General features: G+C 36.2%; 1 protein-coding gene across 4 annotated transcripts in view; it reads right to left on the reverse strand.

Annotated features, from left to right (window-relative positions):
- Nucleotides 1-19,476, reverse strand: part of Mcr (macroglobulin complement-related) — a 357,065-nt gene that overhangs the window by 153,079 nt on the left and 184,510 nt on the right. For all 4 annotated transcript variants that reach the window (XM_090158889.1, XM_090158887.1, XM_090158888.1 and 1 more), the window contains one exon: nt 7,683-7,767. The gene's annotated coding sequence lies outside the window, so the exon portion shown is untranslated. The remainder of the gene's footprint in view (nt 1-7,682; nt 7,768-19,476) is intronic.

Here is a 19,476-nt window from a genome sequence, read left to right on the forward strand (position 1 = left end):
CACACACTAAAAAGTGTAGCAATAATACTCCGGAACAAGCGAATAGTTTATGGGCCGGAGTAATTCTCATACCCGGAACAGGCGAATAAAACGTTTTAGGGTAAAAAGAGTACACTTTTAGTTCGAAAACAGGCGAAAAGAAACCACCTAGTGACTATGATGAGCGAGGAGTACGACATTTGCAAAAATTGGCGTACGGGATTTTCGATTGACCTTTCTATAAATTAACGTGGCCTTCTTGTTTACTGTTTTTTCTCACTTCTACAATGCTTCCCCAGCTCTCCCACTAAAGAGAGCTAGGGAACTCGTCCATAGGTTTGACAGCTGAATCTCAAGAACAAGCTGGGCAGTCGTAGCGAATTTAAGGAAAAGTCTATTAGTGATTTTAGAAATCAGAAAATGATTGAGATTTCAGAGTACGATTTTCGTGATGATATCTGGTTTTTTAGGCTGATTTTCGCCCAGGATTTCACCATTTCTGAAATCATTTTTCTCTAGATTGTACTAGATTTTTATGAATATCGGAACCTTCGATGCTTAGACGGCCAACGGCCATTATCGTAGAATTTATCCTCCCGGCACCTTGTACCACGATTGAATTTTTTTTTAATGGGTTCCAGAATACGTGATTCAAAGAATCAAATATTGCGCACGTCTAGAGAAACAGAAATATCGTTCTTTTCATTAATTTTAATTAAAAACAAATACATCAGCTGTTTAATGTAATTTTTGTAAACAGATACATGTTTGGTTTGCCTTTTAAAACTCTCGATAAGAAAGCCAACTAATTTTCACAGCGGTGTTGTACAAATTTGGATTAAATCCATGTAAACAGGTAGTGAAATCTTTTAAAAAAAATGTTTTCCCATCAAACGGCTCGTGGCGCTAGCTGACTCGTGTTCAAGACTTTCTGTCCCTGTTTGCTAATAACTGTGGTATTTATTGAAAGGTTCGTTGAGTTAAAAAAACATTATAATTGCTACATTATAATAAACTACTGGACCCGTATCTAGATAGCACGCTTCGTTGTTTACAACGCAGCGTCGTTTGTAGCGCCAAAGTGACTGTTTTTGGAAAGATTTACACCCAAATATGAGGTTTTACCTAATGATTTAGATCCATGAATAAACGAATTGATCCTAATTTTCATATTGCACACACAATCTGCGCCCCTACCGAGGGAAATGTTTCTACCCAAATCCACGAGAGTATAAATGTTACACGACGAGCTATTATCGGTTCGCTAATACTGTTTATTATTTAAGTGGAAAGGTTTCCAATATCGGCCACAAGTGGCGCTGCTTTACGTAGACCAAACGCGCAATCTAGATACGGGTCCAAAGGTTTTCTAGTCTAAGTTTTCACCACGACCGCATTTAAAAAGATCTTTCTTTCACCAATTAACTCTAATCAATTTCATTTAAATCGAGATTAAAATCAAGTTATATTTACAAATCATTGCTTTAAATCACGTATTATATATACTTCAATGTTTTTATGAAATTTCAATTCACAGAAAAAGCAATTAAATTTTATTATTCATTAATAATTCACTTTAATAAAGATTAATTTAAAATATAGGTTACGTTATCGCTGCACTCAAATTATTTATCAATTTCTCAAGAAAAACTGGCATAAAACCTTAAAAAAAACCTAAACAAAATTAAAATCAATAAAAAAACAATTAAAATACAATTAATCGATTTTTTAGTTTTATTTTAAATAAAAAAAACCAAAAACCTTGAACAACCTTCAACGTTGAAAAGTATATACTAACTACATCAAAAACGTTAAAGGGAGTATAACCATAAACAGGAATCTATACCTCTACTTGGAATGCTTATCGCGACAGATTTTCGTCTCGATGTGGCTGACGGTTTTTTTGACGTCACTATGTGAACTTAACAAACAACAACGTGAGAGGGGAGCGCGCGCAGAGGGGAATTTTTCTCTCGTAGGCGGGGACAAAGCCTTCAGTGTGATCTTACCATACGCGATAGAGGTATGGATTCCTGCCATAAATATACTCACTGGTGTCGCGAAAGTCTACGACAAATCCTTTTGGTATAGTGTTAATTCCCATCAATACTTATAAATACGTCGCAGAAATATGCGAAATTTAAATTTTAAACTACGTTCTAGACTGTCGCGTTTGACGGAAATTACCTTCCCATTAAGCGTAATTTAATTTTCATCATAAAACAACTAAATACTTATAAATACTCCACAGAAAGATGCGAAATTGAAATTTTAAACTACGTTCTAGACTGTCGCGCTTGACGGAAATTACCTTCCCATTAAGCGTAATTTAATTTTCATCATAAAACAACTAAATACTTATAAATACTCCACAGAAAGATGCGAAATTGTAATTTTTAACTACGTTCTAGACTGTCGCGCTTGACGGAAATTACCTTTCCCGCTAGGGTGATAGTCCCTTTAAGCGTAATTTAATTTTCATCATAAACAAGGCAAGATTTCTTTTAACTTAGGTCGAGTTCTGAAAAACAATTAGGAGCATCGTTGAGAAGACAATCGTAAAAAGACGAGAAGAACGCGGGGGTGTAATAAAAAAGCATTTAATTCTTCTGGGAAGTGGGACAGCGTCCAGATCTCGAGTAATTGATGCTAATGTTCCGGCGACAAGACGCACTCCTTCGTCGCAACTCTTTCTTCGAAGCGACAAGAGCCGCAAATAACGTCGTCGCATCCAGAGGAGAAGAAGAAATATAACTTATGGCCCACTTAGTACCCCCAATTTAGTCCACTCGTCGATATTTTATTATCGGGGCAGTTCGCTCCGTTACTCCGAGAAGAAAAATGATAGCTCATTCCGGTTCTCCGGGTTTCCTACGCTCTCGCTAGATAAATATTTACGCCCAAGACGCCAATAAAATACTAATACGTACTTTGAAATTCATACGCGCATTTCTCTTAAGAATATTACACGAATATTTATGCGGATAATTTGAAAACAAAGTTCTTGCGTTGTTAAAGATAAACAATCCTCGTTTCAAAGGACCTTTTACGTCTTTTTCAGGTTTAAGTATTAATAGGAAGAATGGGAACGAAATGCTCCCAAAAATGCAGTAATCTCTATCAGCCAATGATGATTAACTATCGTATGACGTCATACGCTTAAAAACTATCAGGTAATGGGGATTTTTCATCTTATGACGTCATGCGATGATAAGTAATCAGGTAATGGGGATTTTTCATCTTATGAAGTCATGCGATGATAAGTAACCCGGTTATGGGGATTTTTCATCTTATGTCGTCATGCGATGATAAGTAACCCGGTTATGGGGATTTTTCATCTTATGAAGTCATGCGATGATAAATAACCCGGTTATGGGGATTTTTCATCTTATGAAGTCATACGATGATAAGTAATCAGGTAATGGGGATTTTTTTATCTTATGACGTCAAACGATGAAATATTATTTATCAGGTAGTGCGGATTTATCATCTTATGACGTCAAACGATGAAATATTATCTATCAGGTAGTGCGGATTTATCATCTTATGACGTCAAACGATGAAATATTATCTATTAGGTAGTGCGGATTTATCACCTTATGACGTCAAACGATGAAATATTATCTATTCAGAAAATGGGGATTTATAATCTTATGACGTCAAACGATGAAATATCTATCAGCAAATGGGAATTAATCTTCTTATGACGTCAAACGACGATGAAATATTATCTATCAGCAAATGGGGATTTATCACCTTATGACGTCAAACGATGAAATATTCACAGTAAAAATATTAAGTTTTGAAACCGGTTTTTCTTAATTTTAACCATTTTTAACAAAACCTTTAAATGAAATATTTTAATATTCATTTAAACGCGAAATCACCGTCGTTTCAGCGTTAACCGATTTGTGTAATTATCCCTTTAATCATTAAGTTTCAATTGGAACAGCCTTGCTCCTTGATTATTGAAATAGCCGCATCACCTCAATAGTACGCCATACTTAAAAGTTTATAAATCTTAATAAATAATCTTCGAAGTTGAATAAAGACAGGGCACTCGAGCTTCAAATACTTAGTAAAGCCTCAATACTCTAATATTTCATTTCCTACATACCGGAGACCTCAGCGAAGACTACGAGCGGCGAAATACCAACGTTCTCTAAGCTTTGACAACGCTAACGGGTAAGGCAGCGTCATATTAGAATTTCGTCCAATTAAATTAGAGTTTCAATGGCGAAGTTAGGCCAATCGCTTAAGCTCCTTTTCTCTAATTCAGTATATTCGCGAATCCATCATTTATTAAACGAATGAATCAATTAGAGACGAAACTCGTCATTCTAATCCCGGCCGAAACCGGCGCTCGAGCATCGTCTTCAAAGTGGCTATTTTCGTCTACAACTCTCGAGCAAGTAGCCGGCTAGTTTCCGAGGTTTTGAGGATTTTAATTAAAGATGATGAGAACGGTTTGATGGTCGGAGCATCTTCGGCGCTTGTTGCTTTCCGTCAGACGGCACTAATGCAACCCCGGCCATCAGCGAAATTTGCCCGTCCTCGGCCAGTTGATTAGTTCTTAAAGCGCGGATAAAATCGTCTAATTCGGAGGAAACCGCGTTGGATTATAATATTGCTCCTTTTAACACGCGAATTAGAGTGACGATGCGTGAATTTTAATGCGCCTAAAACAAAGCCCGTACTAAACCGCAATTGCATCTCGCCTATTTACGAACTTTACCGCGGTTTAATTCGAGCTTAAACAATGTTCTAGCCCGTGTTAAGTGGTTGCTTTGTAATAGAGGTTTCGCACTTTCGAAGCGAAATCGGAAAATATAAATTTTAATTAGTGCATTTCTTGAATCTTATTCAATGCTTTAGAAGACCCTTAATTAAAAGCCAACATTTCACGCCTTTGGAAATGTTGAAATTGTCTAACGTAATCAACGTTTAGTCGCAAAATTGTGTCGGGTATGCGGGGCGTTTAGAGGAGTTCCACACAAAATAAATTGGGATTAAAGAATTAGAGATTTATAGGACTAAAATTAGCATATCTCGAAAAATCAAGATTATCGAATTTATCGGTAATCAAGACGTGTTTGTGCATATCTCGAAAAATCAAGATTATCGGTAATCAAGACGTGATTGTACATATCTCGAAAAATCAAGATTATCGGTAATCAAGACGTGACATATCTAAAAAACAAGATTAATCTAGATGTATCATGTAGGCATAAATCTCGCAAAATCATGATTAATCTATCCATATAACGCTTAAAATCATGATTAATCTATCCGTATCTCGCAAAATCATGATTAATCTATCCGTATCTCGCAAAATCATGATTAATCTATTCATATAACTCGAAAATCATGATTAATCTATCCATATATCTCGCAAAATCATGATTTATCTATCCATATATCTCGCACAATCATGATTTATCTATCCATATAACTCGAAAAATCAAGATTAATCCATATATCTCGAAAAATCAAGATTAATCCAGATGCAACCGTAAATCTCGAAAATCCAGATTAATCAACACGTAATATTAAATCTAAAAAAACCAGATTAATCAACACGTAAGATTCAATCCAAAAAATCCCGATTAATCAACACTTAAGATTAAATCTCAAAAAATCCCGATTAATCAGCACGTAAGATTAAATCTCAAAAAAATCCAGATTAATCAGCACGTAAGATTAAATCTCAAAAAATCCCGATTAATCAGCACGTAAGATTAAATCTCAAAAAATCCAGATTAATCAGCACGTAACATTAAATCTCAAAAAATCCCGATTAATCAACACTTAAGATTAAATCTAAAAAAATCCCGATTAATCAACACTTAAGATTAAATCTAAAAAAATCCCGATTAATCAACACTTAAGATTAAATCTCAAAAAATCCCGATTAATCAACACTTAAGATTAAATCTCAAAAATCCCGATTAATCAACACTTAAGATTAAATCTCAAAAAATCCCGATTAATCAACACTTAAGATTAAATCTAAAAAAATCAAGCTTAGCCAAAAATGTGAAATCCCACAGAAGGTTTCACAGAGAAAATACAAGACCAATTAATTAATAATTCTACACGAGAACTAATTGGGGAATTAGTCAATTAGAAAAAAGTCCCGAAGTACAATCCCAACCCGAGAAGGGTCGATCGCACCCCTGCAAACGAAGAAAAGGCAACTTCTGGTCGAGACAGATAGCGACGTCCGCCTAATCCGAGGACTCACAAACTCAACCTACGCGCAGGTGAGCTTGCGGGTTTTTTCCCCAAACACCAGAGAGATAAGTTTGGCTATCCACGAATACGATATTAATTAAAAGAGACCCAGTGTTCCAAAGTGGTAAATGTCAGGTGTCATATAATGTAGGCAAATAGTGGCAAATACCGACATGGCGAATAATACTTTTACTGGCTAATATGCCAAATAGTGGCCAATAATAAATTTTATTAAAAATAAAAAAATCATACCAAAGAAAAATATATTTGTGTTATTTTAGACAAATATACTGGATTAGTTGCCAGGTTTTGGGCTAGAAACTCAAACAGGGTTGCCACAAAATTTTCAGATTAAAATTCCCTGTTTTCCCTGACTATTTTAAGAGATTTTCCCTGACTTTTTAAAGCGAAATTGTTTTTGTTATATTTTACTTTTATCCGAAGTTACTAAATTTAAAATGACTAATATTTCAGTAAAAAGGTTATTGCAATGTTGAAAAAATTAGCCAAACTTTCAAGGAAATAAATGATAATCAAAGAATTTTTCATAGATCTAGAGTAAAATTACCTTAAAAAAATGTCAAGATAAAATCGAATTCCCTGACTTTTTACAAATTCTTAAAATTTATTGACCTTTCCCTGACTTTTTAGGCCCATTTTTAAATTCCCTGACTTTTCCCTAATTTCCCTGTTTTTCCTGACGTGTGGCAAACCTGTCAAACTTTTTGCCATATTTACCACTATTTGCCACTGACACTTGCTTTATTCTAAAAAATTGACATTTACTGGAGACACCCCAAAAGCCTCCGCGCCCAAAAAAAAAACGATGTCGCGTTTAACAATTCTCGGTCGACGCTAGGCATTCTTGTCGAACGAGGTCCGTAAAAATCGATGGGGAAATATATTAACGACGGGGCTATAAGGTTAAATCGCCAATTCTTGACTCAATCTATCGCGCTGGCCGTTCCTTCCCATTATTTTTTCTCCTCTTTGACAGTCGCTTGTACTCGGAAGTCTGGACGTGATTGTTCGAGCCATCCACTCCACTCTCCGCGGTCACCCTCATCTGGCAGACACGTTCCGCCGTTGATTAAAGTACCCTTTTTATATAATTAAGTCGCCATTCTCCTGACAGCTGAAACTGACCAAAGGGAGACCTCGGTCGAATCAAATAGCGAGTCGTTAACGCGGTTAACAACAAATCTGACCTACCCAATGGTCCGCCACTTAACCGGAACTTAAAAAAAAACCGCGATTTACACAGCTGGAATATTATTTTATTCCGAATAGTTTCTCCCCTCGACGCCCATTAGAAGAACCCATCAGTTGCATACTAATAGGTACGATTTACAATGGAAGTTAGTCTCCAATAAAAAAGCTGGAGTCTAAAAAAATGTACTTTGTACGCGGAGAAAATCCCAATTTGTTCATGGAGAAAATTCTAAATGTTGTATGGAAAAAGTACTCACCCGTTTATTTTGAAAGTGCACAGTCCAATTGGAATCGCGAATTGTCCCGATTTCGAAGCGTCAAGTTATACGACTACGGATGAATCTGTGAAGGGAAAATGAGAGAGCAATTAGGCTGCGAAAAATTAAAAATTACCAACCACTTTTGGGGGATAAAATTAAATTCTATTAGATTTACGAAAACGTATACCTTAATAAACGAAATTATTATTATTACCCCGACTATGAAGATGGCTCTACATAATACTAGGGCAGGGTTGTCAGTTTTTACAGGTGAAAATTCCCTGACCATCTCCGGAGATTTTACCTGACTTATTTTGTGTCAAATTTAAAAATTTTAAACCGAAATTAAATTATCTGAAATTTCTCTGACTTTTAGACCCAATATAAAATTCGCTGACTTTTAGACCCAAATTAAAATTCGCTGACTTTTAGACCCAAATTAAAATTCGCTGACTTTTAGACCCAAATTAAAATTCGCTGACTTTTAGACCCAAATTAAAATTCGCTGACTTTTAGACCCAAATTAAAATTCGCTGACTTTTAGACCCAAAGTAAAATTCGCTGACTTTTAGACCCAAATTAAAATTCGCTGACTTTTAGACCCAAATAAAAATTTGCTGACTTTTAGACCCAAATAAAAATTCGCTGACTTTTAGACCCAAATAAAAATTCGCTGACTTTTAGACCCAAATTGAAAATTCGCTGACTTTTAGACCCAAATAAAAATTCGCTGACTTTTAGACCCAAATTAAAAATTCGCTGACTTTTAGATCCAAATTAAAAATTCGCTGACTTTTAGACCCAAATTGAAAATTCGCTGACTTTTAGACCCAAATAAAAATTCGCTGACTTTTAGATCCAAATTAAAAATTCGCTGACTTTTAGACCCAAATAAAAATTCGCTGACTTTTAGATCCAAATTAAAAATTCGCTGACTTTTAGACCCAAATAAAAATTCGCTGACTTTTAGACCCAAATTAAAAATTCGCTGACTTTTAGACCCAAATTAAAAATTCGCTGACTTTTAGATCCAAATTAAAAATTCGCTGACTTTTAGATCCAAATTAAAAATTCGCTGACTTTTAGACCCAAATTAAAATTCGCTGACTTTTAGACCCAAAGTAAAATTCGCTGACTTTTAGACCCAAATTAAAATTCGCTGACTTTTAGACCCAAATAAAAATTTGCTGACTTTTAGACCCAAATAAAAATTCTCTGACTTTTAGACCCAAATAAAAATTCGCTGACTTTTAGACCCAAATTGAAAATTCGCTGACTTTTAGACTCAAATAAAAATTCGCTGACTTTTAGACCCAAATTAAAAATTCGCTGACTTTTAGATCCAAATTAAAAATTCGCTGACTTTTAGACCCAATTGAAAATTCGCTGACTTTTAGACCCAATTACAAATTCCTTGACTTTTAGACCCATATTCAAATTTGCTGACTATTGAACCCAAATTGAACTTCCCTGACTTTTAGACCCGTATTAAAATTCCCTGACTTTTAGATCCAAATACAAATTTGCTGACTTTTAAACCCATATTCAAATTCACTGACTTTCGCGCCCCGTTATCAAACAGAATGTTGTGTAGCGCCATCTTCCGCTTTGTCGGAATAAAAATCTGCCTTATCGCGTACACAAGTATTTTAATTTATCGCCAATCCAGAATCAAACAAATTTCTTTCGGGAATAATACAGAGGTCTAAGCGAATAGACGATCCCAGGACACCGCAAAATGGTAGCCTTAACTCTAATGAAATTATTTCTAAGTTTATTAAATTGTTCATTTAAGCTAGTCATTAGCGGTTGTTGCTCGAAACCACTAAGTAAATAGAATAGCTTTCCGTCTGTTGAGAGCTAACAACGGTTGTCAGATATTACAATCCAGATTAGAGAAGAGAGAGAGGAGTTCGCAGTTCCATCGGGAGATGGCGCCGTATACTTAGCGAGATTGGAGGATAACGATAGAATAGTTAAAATCAGATTGATGACCCTTTTATATAGTTATTAGTTGAAAAAGCATTCGTCGAAACCGCTAATCGACGATTAAAAGTTCGGGGATTAACAAAAGCTTAAGAATAGAAATCGGAACTAAATTATTTGATGGGAAGGGGAAGACAACAAGGCGATTTTACAGGACGTAATTAAAGTAATTACAAGTTTGGCGCCCGAGGGAGAAAAGTGGTGAATCCGGGACCTTTTATAAATGCAAATAAAATCAAAACCGAATTCAGTGGTACCTATCGTATTTAGCAATTTTACTTTGGTTTAGTGGATACGAAATGTATCTTTATACGGATCTCATGAGATAATGATCATCGTTCATTTAAAATCAGAACGCTGCATTTTAAAACAGTTCGAAAATTTAATCCCCAGTGACATTCTTTTTCGCAATTTGAAGTGGGTTGGGTTAACTCCGTTAGGTTTATGTTAGGATTGGTAAGGTTTAGGGATGGTTAAGTTCGGCGAGGTATCGGTTTAGGTTTCTCATCGGTAAAATTCGGTGAGGTTTTCGTAATAAGTGCATCGTTGGTTAAATTCGGTGAGGTTTACGTTTGTTTAAGATTTAATTGGTTAAATTCTGTAGGTTAAGGTTTAGTTAAATTTAAATTTGGTTAAATTATGTAGTTTAGATTAGGTTAAGTTAAATTTTGGTTAAATTCTGTAGGTTAAGGTTTGGTTAAGATTAAATTTGGTTAAATTCTGTAGGTTTAGGTGTGGTTAAGTTTAAATTTGGTAAAATTCTGTAGGTTAAGGATTAGTTAAGTTTAAATTTGGTTAAGTTATGTAGGTTTAGATTAGGTTAATTTAAATTTTGGTTAAATTCTGTAGGTTAAGGTTTGGTTAAGATTAAATTTGGTTAAATTATTAAAGTTTAGGTTCGGTTAAGTTTAAATTTGGTTAAATTCTGTACGTTTAGGCGTGGTTAAGTTTAAATTTGGTAAAATTCTGTAGGTTAAGGATTAGTTAAGTTTAAATTTGGTTAAGTTATGTAGGTTTAGATTAGGTTAATTTAAATTTTGGTTAAATTCTGTAGGTTAAGGTTTGGTTAAGATTAAATTTGGTTAAATTATGAAAGTTTAGGTTCGGTTAAGTTTAAATTTGGTTAAATTCTGTACGTTTAGGCGTGGTTAAGTTTAAATTTGGTAAAATTCTGTAGGTTAAGGATTAGTTAAGTTTAAATTTGGTTAAATTATGTAGGTTAAGGTTTGGTTAGGTTTAAATTTGGTTACATTCTGTAGGCTTCGGTTTAAAGTTCGTTAAATTGTGTAGGTTTAGTTTCGTTATATTTGGTGTCTTACGTTAGATTGCTTAAAGGGAATATAAATATAGCCTTATATATTAGGAACACCAACGTTTTCGGCTCTGGCCGCTCTTGCCTTTGGCTTCCAAAATGTTTGGTGCCACTGTAGAAAGATATTTGAAAAATTGAAGGGGTCTTCCATAAAGACTGCTTTGCAGGTTATATTCCCTTTAAAACGTAAACTAAATCGATTGATGTACTCGCTATTGGGCCACTTTGGTGACTTCAATGAAGATTTCTGATCAGCTAAGATCCGTTCATATACTGAAACTATCTACATTCTGATCCAGGAATCCATACCTCTACTTGGAATGCTTATCGCGGCAGATTTTCGTCTCGATGTGGCTGACGGTTTTTTTGACGTCACTATGTGAACTTAACAAACAACAACGTGAGAGGGGAGCGCGCGCAGAGGGGATTTTTGCTCTCGTAGGCGGGACCAAAGACGTCAGAGTGATCTTACCATACGCGATACGCCAGGATAAGCATTCCCAATAGAGGTCCTATCTGATCTCTTATGTGGGGTGGCGGAGTGGTTAGCACTTTCGCCTCGCAGCAAGAGGAGCCGGGTTCGATCCCAGCTTGTGGTACTGGGTGAAAACTCGGAACAACTCCTTCCGCGTTGAGTTTGCAAGTTCTCTCCCCACTGGTTTAAGGGGTTTTCCCCCAAGCTCTTCGGTTTCCCCTTCCATAAAAACTTGTTGAGGTTAACGGTAATAGTTAGGGTAGGGAGCTGTTGGCTCGCGTGGCATGAAGAGCTTGCCACCACCATCCTACGCATTGTAACCCGGCCCCCTGAATTAATGGCTTTAAAAGTCGCTTGATGACTTAGGCCTAAGGTGGTGCCTTGGGTTGCCTAGCTGATTATTATTATTATACTGAAAAATAAACGAGATCAAAAAATATTTTAGTAACGCGTACATTAAATTATAATAACAATTTTGTAAGTCAAAATAAATTAATTTCTGCGCGTGTTTATACAAAATCTCTATGAAAACGTGAAATTCGTCAACATCTAAAATGTACATAAACTAGAACGAACCAAAATATATTAAATTTCTAAGAAAACATTTACAGAAGAAAAAAATCTAAGACAAACGGAGGGCGGATGAGATAGTTCGATGTCTTAAAATCTCTTAAGAACCCTTCATAAACCAACATAAGAGGCTTTCCCCCTTTTAAAAATGTACGTGTATGCGTAGTTGAAAAGTAAAGGCCCCTATGCAAATGAACGGAAAATCCGGGATTTTTTAGAGACGCTGTCGTCGGTCGGTAGATGGCGCTAGTGTGGGAGTCCTTTCCGCGTCACTTGATCATCGGTTGGCTCCGCGGAAAAGAAGAAGCCGAAATCTCAACGGAAGAAGTTAAAGCTAATAAAAGAAGGCCATTTGTAAAGAAAGCGTGCCTAATTTGTGGGCAAACAGTTCTCCCAAAAGGGGTGGGCTTGTGGACCCACCTTTAAGGTACGTACGCGCCGTCTTCGAAAAGCCGAAGGGCTTAGTAAAAAATAGCTTTGAATTGATGAGGAGGTAAGTAAAAATCCTCCTACAAATAAAGATACCTCAAGAGAAAACGATTAAACACGGCCATGCGGAAACTACATTATGGCCACGTGCTCGGCATCGCGAGCGCCGCGATATCAGGCCCAATGTTGACTCTAGGAAAAATGATTCGCGCTGCTTCAGGGTACTTATACACGTACATTGGGATTTGGTGATCGCTGAATTTAGCCCTAATAAGGGTTTCTTCTATACTGTCCCTAACCTAAAACCAGATGACATCTAAGTACACACAATTCCCCGACGTATTAACTATATTTTAAATATTAAATTTAAATTTGAACAAATTTTCAATCATCTTGTACATTAACTTAATAAACCCCAGAGCAATTTTGTCGAAAATGAATTTTTCGAGTTACCTGGTTATGGAAATAAGGTAGCGAAACACGAACACGTCAATTTAAATTAATTTTTAGACAAATGTTTTTCGAGTTACCTGGTTTTGGAAATAAGTTTGCGAAACGCGAACGAGTTAGATGATGCCTATATCAATTGGTACGAAATTCAAATATCAATAATTGGCTTTCATAAATTGGTTTATTTCGTCATCGATTTCCTTCCGTAAAAAGGGGAAAATTTCGTCATCGATTTCCTTCCGTAAAAAGTGGAAATTTTCGTCATCGATTTCCTTCCTTAAAAAGAGGAAATTTTCTTCATCGATTTCCTTCCGTAAAAAGGGGAAATTTTCTTCATCGATTTCCTTCCGTAAAAAGGAGTTTATTTCGTCATCGATTTCCTTCCGCAAAAAAGGATTTATTTCGTCATCGATTTCCTTCCGCAAAAAAGGATTTATTTCGTCATCGATTTCCTTCCGCAAAAAAGGATTTATTTCGTCGATTTCCTTCCGTAAAAAGGGGTTTATTTCGTCATCGATTTCCTTCCGTAAAAAGGGGAATATTTCGTCATCTATTTCCTTCCGCAAAAAAGGATTTATTTCGTCGATTTCCTTCCGTAAAAAGGGGAATATTTCGTCATCGATTTCCTTCCGTTCACGTCACAGTGAAAGTAATATGGAAATGTCATTAGATACAATAGGATAAGAAATATTGGTTGAGAGACGCGATTATATCCGAAAACCAAATCTAGAACGAAACTAATCGTCCAATCTAAGCAATTTCGATGTCAAAGCGATTTAGAAGTAGATAATTATAGTAATTTTATTAGAAATAATGTAAGACGGTTAGCGTTTTTAAATAATCTCTAAATCCTTTTCTAGAAATTGCCATTGTCTTTGAGAGAGGTTTGACCCGAATTGAACGCGGCGGCCTTAAATATCTGGAGTGATAGAAGAGCTCGCTTTGGAAGTTAGCATCGGAGGGTGACTCGGCGAAGAGGCAATTTTTACTTTCTCCTCTCATTCTGCCTCCAACGGATACAATGGAGGGGGTTGAAGAGGGAGGTTGAGACAAAAGACACCTCCGATTCATCACCGTGAAACCGCCAGCGGAAAAAAGAGAAGATGAAAAAAGGGGGAATTTTATATGAAATAGCTTCGGTTACATTCCCCCTCCCAGTGATGCTCCCAAATGTTCAAGAGTCGCCGGACTCCGTCTACCAAAAGGCGGCTCTGGTCCGCGCCATTTTCAACAATAGACCGTTTAAAAGCCCAATGGAAAATGCTCTAAAATATTGACTTTAAGGGGGAAGAATACAGTAAAAGCCTCTTTTTCGTTCAAGCTGAACGTTTCTGTTTTAACAATTGCATAATTGAATTATATTTTTATTATTAGACTGAACCTTCCTCTAGTGCTTAAAATAATTTTGATAATTCTAATATTAATAGTTAACGAGATATAAGGTTCTGACTAAAGGGTAGTTTGGGCGCTTACCCAACTTGTTTAGCTCCGGGGGTCCGAATTAAAACGTAATAACTTAATTACTTTAAAATTTAAAATTGTCAAAATTATTTTAAGCACTAAACAAGAGGCTGTTATACACATATTTTATAAGTTAAAATACAAAATTAAAAGAGTTCAGCTTGAAATAACGCGAAAGTAGACAATGGCCACTGTAGTCCTAATTTTATTTTAGCAGGGCCCCCACGTAAATCTTTATATTTATTATTTATACAGGGTGTTTCATAGGTTATGCAAACATTTGAAGGAGTTGTAGGGGGTGAGTTGAGAAGTATGCCTGTTTTTCCCCCATTTTCCTACGATGAGTTAAAAGAGCACCAGAGAGCTTCAAAGTGTGGCCTACTAAAACCTGGAAGTAGGCTGCAACAAGCGCAAATCCAAGCAGCAGGGAAACGCGAACATTAAGGTTTGGGTTCGTGTGATAGGTAAAAAAGAAAACAAATCGAGTTAACCAGCGTAAAAAAGTAAACAAACATAAATTTAAGTCCCTGCTGCTTGGTTTTGGGGTTGTTGCAGCCTACTTCCAGGGGCTAGTACGCCACTCTTTGAAGCTCTCTGGCGCTCTTTAAACTCATCGTAGGAAAATGGGGAAAAACAGGCATACTTCTCAACTCACCCCCCACAACTCCTTCAAATGTTTGCATCACATTTTGAAACACCCTGTATTTATAAATAATAATCAGCTAGGCTAATACCAAGTCATCAAGCGACCTTTAAAGCCATTATTTATATTGTACTTTAAGCGGAAGCTAATAAATTTACTTAGAATAAATTTTATGTTTTAACCAAAGAACCTTTTACTCCAAACCTTTGAAAAATGAACAGAAATTTTAAGGGAATAATAATCAAAGAATTTGTAAAATTACTTTCACATGACGTTTTACAAATTCTTAAAATTCCCTGACCTTTCCAGGACATTTTAGGTCTATCAATTTTTATAGGAAAAATAGGATTATATTTCTAAAAATATAGGGCTTTATAAGACTATAGGATTATATAGGACTATACAATATATGCTATTACATTTACTAGCTTTATGCATTTAAAAACAAAATCTATATTTCGTGAAATAAATCTTTGATTTTCACTTCACTAACAGAAACTATTTAACCATTTTAATCACAAAAATATATTAGTAGCTAACCATATTAACAATAACAAAAGTATAGACTAGAATGACTTTGTATAAGAATTTATCCTATTTATCCCCGAGTGGCGGGATTTGAAATGGGAAAAATAGCGAAATTATCGGATTTTATAGGACTTTTTTGGGGATTTTGCTCAAAATATAGGATTTTATAGGAATTATAGGACCTCTGGGTTCGGGAAATGCATTAGTTATATAAAATATTTTACGTGTTTAAAACTCTAATAAGGATAACACGTCTTCGGATTGGAGGCCGTTCATAAATTTGGCTAAGGAATATATTTCTTTCAACACCGCTCTATAAAGACATGCATCTCTTTTAACTACTTAACAACAAATAAGATTAAATTTCATTCAAAATCAATATCGTTTACTCAAAATGTAGGAAAATAAAGAAAAGTGAAGTTGTTTTGTTAAGATATTATTTATTGTGTAACACTGTAAACAAACCCGTTCGCGTGACGTAAAATTATTTAAAACTCTTAAATCAAAGTACATTATTAACAGGTCAATCTAAAGCTAGAAATAGGCCAAATCTAACGATATAAATCTAAAGTTAGAAATAGGGCAAATCTAACGATATCAGGGTGATCACAGAATATTTTTAATTCCTTTAAAGGAATTATAGGAAATTTATCAGTGAAATATAGGATGAAAATTGGGGAAAAAAAGGAAGAAATAGGATAAAATTAATTATACAATAAGAGAAAACGGTTGTCAAAATTATTTAAAGGGGGAATAACCTTCAAAATAAAGTTGATAACCGATAGAAATAGTCGAAAACTAGCGGAAAACAGTGTTGGAATTAAGCATCTTTAAAAACTAGGACCATATGAAGACTTATAAGGGTAAAATATCAACTATAGGGTATTATAGGAAATTTAATGAGATTATAGGAGCAAAAAGGAAAGACGTTAAATTATAGGAAAAAATAGGAAATATAGGAACTGTGGTCACCCTGCGATATAAATCTAAATAGGCCGAATCTAACGATATAAAAAGGTCGAATCTAACGATATAACAAGGCAAAAATAACGCTATAAAAAAGGAAATTTATTCTATAAATAGGGGAATTTGATGCTGTATTTCAACTTATGGGTGGCGCCAGTGAATGGATAAAAATGCTACATTTAATTAAATTTATCACGCAAAACCTCAATCATTATCAATAGATTAAGCCATACCAAAACGTGTACAATATATTGCACCCCGTACGCGATCAACGCTACAAAGTTTTTATAAGAACTTAATCACTCAAGATAATCCAACTAAAACATTCTTTCTGTAATAAATCTGCCAATAAATTCGACACCATAAAATACGAAGATTTTAAGAAACAATAGAGAGACTTGTAGTTCAAATATTTTTTGAGAGAGAAGAAATAACCCGAAATTGAAGATTTGATACGAATAATAACGTTTAAAAATATGCGGACCAAAAGGGTAAAATGAAAAATGACCAGGAGTTAACGGCGAAACTTAAAACATTGAGAAGGTTCGAAATTGTTAATGGAAGCCAGAGCTCCACGTACGACGGCTAATATATCATTCGGACCATTCCCCCGAACTGGACGATTTCTCCGCGCTAAAAATAATAGAAGCACGAAAATAGGAATCGTCCAAGGCGGGAGGGAGGAAGGCGATTCGACCAGCAATATTTAATCAGGATGGGAGCATTATTTTACGGGATTATAATCGAATGGGGATCGGGCTTCTTAATAGAACACGAGGAAGAAGCCTAACAAACGACTTAAATCTCTATTTCAAAATGAAAGACCCCCCCCCCCCCCAGCCGTGTTTCACTTGGATCACGACAAATCGAGAACGTAGAGTTGAGGTAGCTATAATAACCTCTGTATTTATGATACCCCGAAGATATTCTCCACCTATATGGAGAGAGAGCCCGCGATCGTACCGTATTTTTCTCCCTCCTTCCCTGTGGAAGGGGGGAAATATTACACGTGGAAAGGGCGAAAGGGCGTGGCCTTACTACCGGGAATCAATGGCGAACGGAGTGTCACGCGCATTATTCTTCGCTAACTCAAATACAGTCTGGGTAAAACATATAGACTATTTTGTCGATTGGTTAATCTTATAAGCCATTTAGCCCCGTACTCTCCGTCGGCGCTTTACAATAAAGGCACGTATTACATTATTTACCATTTCGGAATTCAATTCGTACGGATTCGCCATTGGATTTTTATTCCCAGCGAGGCACAATCAACTAGATTGAAATTCGAAATTTTCGTTCCGTCGTGGTTCTCTCGCGGGAATGGAAATCACGATCCAACTTGGAATCAAAACGAGGTGAAGCAGAAACCGGTGCAATTTTGGGGAACCAAAAACCGGGGAGCCCGCGTGGGGATCCCAAAATCGGGGCGCCCACGTGGGCATCTAAAACTGGGGCGCCCATGTGGGTGAACCAAAAACCGGGGCGCTCTCATGGGGTTCTAAAACCGGGGCGCTCTCATGGGGGATCTAAAATTGGGGCGCCCACCTGGGTATCTAAAACCCTGCTCTAACACGAAGAATTAAAACTGGGCGGCAACGTGGTGAATTAAAACCGGGATTGCCCACTTGGGCACCGGGATATGATTTTTAACTAATATTTGTGAATACAAATTGGTGTAAAAAACCTGTTTGATATAAAACCGCAAAGTAAGCGATCAAAAATCGGAAAAGGAAACCTTCGGAAGAAATGGCTTTTACTTGGGAATACAAAACGAAGCGTGTAAGAAAGCAAGAAGCCAAAGCAACAACGCTTCGAAGTGTCAGATGAAGAGAGGCCCGTACCTCGAGACGCGTAGTTTTTGTTCCAGGAATAACCCTCTTTCCACCCCAAAAGAAAATCGTGGAAGCTATAGCTTTTACTCAATTGGAAGCGAGAGAAGAAAAATTTGATAAAGAATGGAGGCAGAGAAAGGCCTCTCGAAAACGCGATAAGTCACACGCCCGGACCTCAGAAATCTCCCTTTAAACAACACCCCGAAAAGAGAAAGGGCGCTCTTATTTCGCCGAAAAGTACCACCAGGGGGAGCCTCTCTTTATTTTAGAACAGGGCCAAAAGGAAAGCGAAGAATAGGGAACGCGCTTTCGCTATAATCTCGCCCATTAGAGAGGCAAAAACATACACATTTTAAGCCCAGTGTAGCGCAGGTTTTTCACATTCAAATTCCCTGACTTTTCCAGGTTATCACTGACCCTCTCCGGAGATTTTCCCCGACTTATTTTGTGCCAAAATACTGCATTTTTTAACCTTTATTTTAGTAAAGGTTTCCTATTTGCAACTGAGATTAAATTCCCTGAAATTTCCCCTATTTTTATACTAATTTTTAAAATTATCTGTCTTTTAGACCCATATTGAAATTCCCTGAATTTTAGACCCATATTCAAATTCCCTGACTTTTAGACCCATATTCAAATTCCCTGACTTTTAGACCCATATTCAAATTCCCTGACATTTAGACCCATATTCAAATTTCCGGACTTTTAGCCCCATATTCAAATTTCCGGACTTTTAGCCCCATATTCAAATTTCCGGACTTTTAGCCCCATATTCAAAATTCCTGACTTTTAGACCCATATTCAAATTTCCGGACTTTTAGCCCCATATTCAAAATTCCTGACTTTTAGACCCATATTCAAAATTCCTGACTTTTAGTGTTGGCCGATCCCACACACTGTCAATACATTCAGAGTTACCAGTAGCTATTTTTCCCACCCAATTAGGCTACCTTTAAATGTACAGTGCGGGAAAACCCAACTTGGGTGGATTGGAATATTTTGGTCTTGTTTAGGAGTATTTCGATAGTTATTATTAAAAACCATACGTTTCATCGTTTGAATAATTAGCCTGGTTAGTTAAGATAGAGCCACCTAGTGGCTAACGCGAGAATCTCCGATATTGAAAAAAATTTACTCCG

The sequence above is a fragment of the Leiobunum rupestre genome, chromosome 9, assembly GCF_980474605.1.
Source record: "Leiobunum rupestre chromosome 9, qqLeiRupe1.1.hap1, whole genome shotgun sequence".
NCBI lineage: Eukaryota > Metazoa > Arthropoda > Arachnida > Opiliones > Sclerosomatidae > Leiobunum > Leiobunum rupestre.